The sequence below is a fragment of the Triticum urartu genome, chromosome 2A, assembly GCF_056163025.1.
Source record: "Triticum urartu cultivar PI428250 chromosome 2A, HENAU_Tu73, whole genome shotgun sequence".
NCBI classification, from domain to species: Eukaryota; Viridiplantae; Streptophyta; class Magnoliopsida; order Poales; family Poaceae; genus Triticum; species Triticum urartu.
The window spans coordinates 701608692-701614691 of record NC_141874.1 but is presented as its reverse complement, the minus strand read 5'-3'; positions in this window follow the sequence as shown (position 1 = coordinate 701614691).

Here is a 6000-nt window from a genome sequence, read left to right as displayed (position 1 = left end):
GCAGGCGGTTTAGGGCCCATGATAGTAAACCGCCATGATTGTATAAATTTGCATTGTAAGATAAGAAAGAAGAGACCGAGGCGGACACTTGTATGAGCCAGCCTCGGGACTCTGTAGACCGGCCGGGATCCTCCTGAATATATAAAGGGGTGACCCGGTGGCGGTTCAGGGACAGAAAAACAACAACTCGAAGCCAGAGAAAGCGGACTCGCTCCCTGGTCTTCGAAACCCCAGCAATACCAATCACAAATAGACGTAGGCTTTTACCTTCATCGAAGGGGCCGAACTAGTATAAAACTCTCGTGTCCCCTTGCCCGGTTTAACCCCTTCAAGCTAATCCGTAGTGATGGCTCCACGACTAAGTCTTTCCATGAGGACATCTGCCATGATAATTCCACGACAGTAACGCCACCACCAAATTCTTCTGTTTGAAGTGTTTTACCCATGGCGTTACATGTGCTATGTCTTCACATTTTGTTTGCTTCATTTTCAACTTGTCTTCATGATTATCTTCACTATGTTGACTTGATTGTCTTCTGATATATACATACTAGTGTTCTATCCTCTACAACAATCACTTATAGCTACGTCTTCCTTGTTGAATCTTTTGAACTAAGTGAATGTGATCAGACCCTAATCTCTCTATGCTTTCTATCTCAAACTTAATCTGTCCAAATCATATGCATTCTATTGAAACTGTCGAATGTCTTCTCTGCGTCCTAGTCAGCAGAAGATACAGAGACAAACATTAAGTCCGTTTTCAATGCTCATTCCTTCACCTAAAACTCGGAGAAGTGGGAACGACCACCCGACAATCCAGGCGTGCGTGGGAACGTGGAACAACCTCCGATATGTTGCATGATGGCCATGTGTCCTTCAGATGTGAATCGCCAGGGGCACCTGTGTAATAACACTGTGCCGTCCCTGTCCCTATAAATACACGCCTCACCACAGTCATTATCCTTTCTTACACTCTCGCACAAACCCTAGCGCCACCGCTAGCCCTCGACGACGCCCGCAACGAAGCTCTTAGCTGCCGTGACCTCACCGACGCCGTCTTCACGCCGGCCGCGGACATCGTCTTCTCCACCGTCGCCGTAGGTGTCCTCCGTCGCCAAGTTAGGACACAGACGATCGAACTGCTCAGCCTCCTCTCCCACTCCGTCTAGCAGTTCTTCGTGTGGTAAATAAAACTTCCTTTTTACGCCCCCTTTGATCCTATAGATTCATCACTTTCTACCACAAGCAGTTTCTGTTCACACAAGTTGGATCTATTTCATACTGCATCTCATAATATGCCTAGTATGTTCACTTATGCTTCACAAAGTAGTTAGATTCCTCACTTGTACTTATTCGTGGATTCGTACAAATCTGGAACCAACACTCTATCTATGAGTGAATGTCTTCGCACTATGAGGTCAATGTCTTCTAAACTGATTTATCTTCAAAATCTTCTGAGAATGCATATGACCTCTTCCCCTTCCCTCGCACCTTAATGCTGTCACAGGTACATGTCCATGGGAGAATCCCTTGGTTCTCATAGTCTGCATTCGTTTGCAGAATTCTTACAACATCACATTAACTCTCCCGAAGCTAGTTCATGTTTGACCAGAAAGCGGAAGCCTTTGAAGCCTTTAAACGTGTTGAAGCCATTCAGTTTAAGCTTCATGGCACCAGAGAAACCTACAAGAAAGGGTGGCAGACAGCGTCGTGGGAACACCTCAAGAGATTTGCCTCCTGACCTCTATGAGCTGTACAAGACAGATCCAGAGGAGGACTACAATCAGCAAAAAACTCGAATCCAATGGATTCGAAGATATTGGGCAGAAAAGTGGTTCAAGTACAGGTTCGTGACCCAGCAGTATGCTGAGAAGAATGCCATCAAACGACCATGGGGAGACATTCTATACAGAAATCTTCAACCCAAGTCCAGAGCTGAAGCCATTGAACAAGGCTTCTATCCTTGCATGGTCCGTGGACCGCAGCCTGCGGATGCAGACCCATCTTCATTACTGTGGTGCCGCGATGATAATCTGTTCAAGCGCAACCTTCAGTTTGCCAGGAACTCGGCCAAAGAGAACAAGAAGTCACGAGGCTTAGACTTCAATCTAGGCCCCTCTGCTCCTCGTGCTGATGGCACACGCGAAGTTGAACCCAATCTTGTTGGGCCCTTCTACAACCTGGAAGGTCTCATCACTCATATCGTGGTTCAAGGGAGAACCATGGATGAGCCTGCAGATGACGCTGAATCTGATGAAGCGCCTGCACCGCCGAAGCCAAAGAAACTGAAGAAGCCTAAAGCTTCAAAGCCTGCTCCTGCACCAAAGGTCTTACAGGCGAAGCCTCTGGCCACTGCACCTCCTGAACACAGTGTGCAGTCTGAAGATTTGTCACGCATCTCCAAGCCCTCGAGAGTAAAGATGCCCTTGCAACCCACCAGCCAAGAACTGACTGTTGCTACTATTCTGCGCAACGACGCCATTGATCTGTCCAGCGATGAAGATCTTGCAGATGACGCTCTTGAGCAACTGATTAAGAGCAAAGAAGAAGCAGAAATCTTCAATTATTTGCCTCTCTTTGACATAGCAATCCTTCACAACTTCATTGATGAGTGGTTTGAAACCCCCCATCTCAGCTTTGATGATCTGCAACTTCCAATTGGCCTCAGCGTCGCTTTCACTGGCGCCATTGCTTCTGAGCTAGCTCTAGCTCAGCGCATTGTTGAACTGAAGCAAAAGATCGACTATGAGAAAGCTCAGTTCAAGCAGCACATGGCAAAGCTCAGCGTGCAAGATGTCAAGAACTTCAAGACTATGCTGCACGAGCTCAAGGAAGCCTTTCTCAAGAAATGCGAAGAAGTTAAAGGTTCTCGTGAGTGCATGAAGAGTCTGGCTGACAAGTGCATGCAAGCCTACAATGAAGCTGAAAAGTGCAAGGCTCTTGGGCGTCCTGGCATCGATCCCAGGATGGCTGGAACAAAGAAGAAGAAGCCAACTGTGGCCGAACCCGAAGCAAAAAGGCAGGAAGCACATCCCATTGTCTTCCCAGCCAGTATGACAGGCTCGAAGCCTAAGGTCCCCACAGTGGCTTCAGAATTAAAGAAGACAAGGGCTGCCGAGGCTGAAGCTAGAAAGAGGAAACATCCTGAAGCTTCTGATGTCGCTCCCTCCAAGAAGAAGCGCAAAACCAAGAAAGATCGGGCTGCTCCCATGGAGCCCCTTATTGTTGAGCCCATCTCGGTTGCTTGTCCTACCTCTTCGCATCAAGAACAACAGATGGTAATTCATGAGCCTGCTTCCACAAAGGCTCCTGAAGCTGAAGACATTCCAGCAGTTGACCCCACCGCTGCTGAAGACATTGGTCACCATGATAATGTTGAAGATGATGAAGTCCTTCCTCAGATCAAGCACCAATTGGTATCATCGCCTGTGCTTACGCACAACGAACTCATCAGCATTGGTCGTCCTCTGACGCCAACTGCTCAGGATGCATCGTGGGCTGATCACCCACAGAGACAAGACACTCCAAGCTCTCCCCAACCGCAAGCTACCCCAACAGTGCAAGATGATGATGACTTTGTGGCCCAGCACACTCCATCTCCACAAGAGTCCCCCGCATTATGCAGGCTTTGCAAAGGACCAAGGCCCCAAGTCATTCCCACAATGCACGTGTCTGAACCTGAAGCCAAAATGGCTGAAGACATTCCGGCTGCATCAGCCGATGAAGAAGAAGAAGAAGAAGCCCCGAGAGACACAAGAGTTGCTACACACCCGTCTCACCAAGATGTTGTTCTCGAGGAGAACGTGACCGACCCTCCAGCTTCTGAAGTGGAGGTTAACAACCCTGAAGTAACCACCAACATCACTGCTGACGCCAATGATGTTGTCATGGTTGACGCCAATATGGCGCCAGAAGCCAATGAGGCACCAGAAGTCAATGCTGCAACACCTGAAGTCAATGCTGCAGCACCTGAGGTCCAAGTACCTGAAGCACATGTGGCCCCTAAAGTCCATGAAGACAATGCCAATGCCCCTGTTCCCCCTCCAAGACCTCACACAATGGAGCTGGCATTTGATCGTGGTCAGCCAGTTATGGTTCGATGGCCCATTCTGACTCCTCCGCCTGCTGCTGGTCCACAATTTGAGTACCATGTCGAGCACATGCCTCAAGTCCAAAAGCCCAAGCCAAGACTTCCATGTTTCCCAGGCACTGCCACTTCATCTGGGGTCTTCAATGCGAATGGCTTCGTGGCACATAATACCTTCTTCAACAGCTCTAAGAACCCTTATACCAGACCGCGCATTTCCTCAGATCGGTTCTGGAGCTATCAGTAGCGCAGCTACTATTCATGGGTCCTATACAATCAAGGGCGCATATTTCGACATATGCGCCTCGACTCTGAAGCTATAGCTGGTCTGCCCTGCCTCGAAGAAGCATTGGACTGTTTCAGAGATGCTGGTCTGTTGTAGTTCATCACTGACAAGGAGCACTGGAATGGAGAATTGCTGCTTCAATTCTATGCCACTCTTCATATTCGAGGCTACAACAGGGATCCGAAGACTTGGGTCCTTGAGTGGATGACATGCAATGTCCATCATGAAGCTAGAGCTCTTGATATCATTGAGCTCACAGGGCTGCACACTCCTGGTGAATACTATGAACCAGGTTGTCAACAACATCAAAATGCCTTGGAAAGCATCTTTCAGAAGCCAGAACCCAACATGAGTCAAATGCTGAGCATGATGAAGCCTCTGCCTCACGACGCTGAATACCCATCTGAGTTCTTTGTTGAAGACCTAGAGTACCTGCCTCGCACCATTTACCACATCATTAGGAAGACTCTATGGCCTGTCAAAGGACACTCATCTGCAGCGAAGCTTGAAGGATCAATGAAGACTTTGGTTTTCTATATCTTCAATGGCATCAGCTTCAGTGCTGAAGACTTCTTCATCAGGCAGTTGGCTGCGTCTGGCTCCGACATCTTTGGGTTGAAATTCTATGCTCCATGGGTCATGCGTCTGATCAAGCGTCACTCAGCCTTCAACTATCAGCCGCCTGCGCGCAATCATCTTATATTCTTGCCCGAGGTTGATCTGTCAGTTGAAGCCATTTACCCAGAGCCTGCTAAGGATCCCATTTATCTTCACAATGCTGATCACCAAAGCTTCACCCAGCCCATTGAAGGAATTCCAGCAGTGTCTCGTGTTTATCCCCTTGCTGGAAACACACGTGCCCCTCGTGCTCAAACTGATGCCACTGATAGCACCATTGCGCAAAGGCCTCAAAGACGATCTCGTGTCCTCAATGACCGAGAGCTTCTCGTCGTGCTGCATCAGAAACAGGACAAACATCACGACTGGCTTAAGCGTCAGATGCAAAGCCTCTTGGTGGATGTCAACCGCATTCGCAATCTTGCCACCAAGAATGCCTTTGTCACTCATGAAACCTGTTGGAGGTCGTGGAAGAGTTTGACCCTACTGAGTGCTGAAGCTGATCTACACGACGATGGCTTCACCGAACGCTTCAAGTTTGACTCAACTCCTCCCAGAAATGCTCACTTGCATCGGACTCCCTCACTTGAAGACTCTGAATAATCGTCCTCAGCTGCGACCGTAAATGCCAGAGTCATCGATGACCAAGATGATGCAACTTCACCTCCTCCAACTTCAGCGCGTGACGACACTGCACCAAGTTCCTCTGCACCACCGGATCTCACCGACGACCCTGCTGCCTCACCTGCACCTCATGGGAATGAGTAGGCGCTCTATGTCTTCAAACCTTTTTGGTCCTCACTTACAAAAGGGGGAGAAGCATATGAGTTGATAGTCTTCAAGCGGGTCCATATGGATGCTTGCTTTACTTTTTTCTACTTTTGCCAAGTGCTTACAACTCTTGTTTTCGATACATTTGGTTCTTTGAGTTGTAACACTTAAACTCCATGGTCATCTGCTACTTATTTGCTATTCTGTGATGCGAAGATAAATTCCGCATGTACGACGA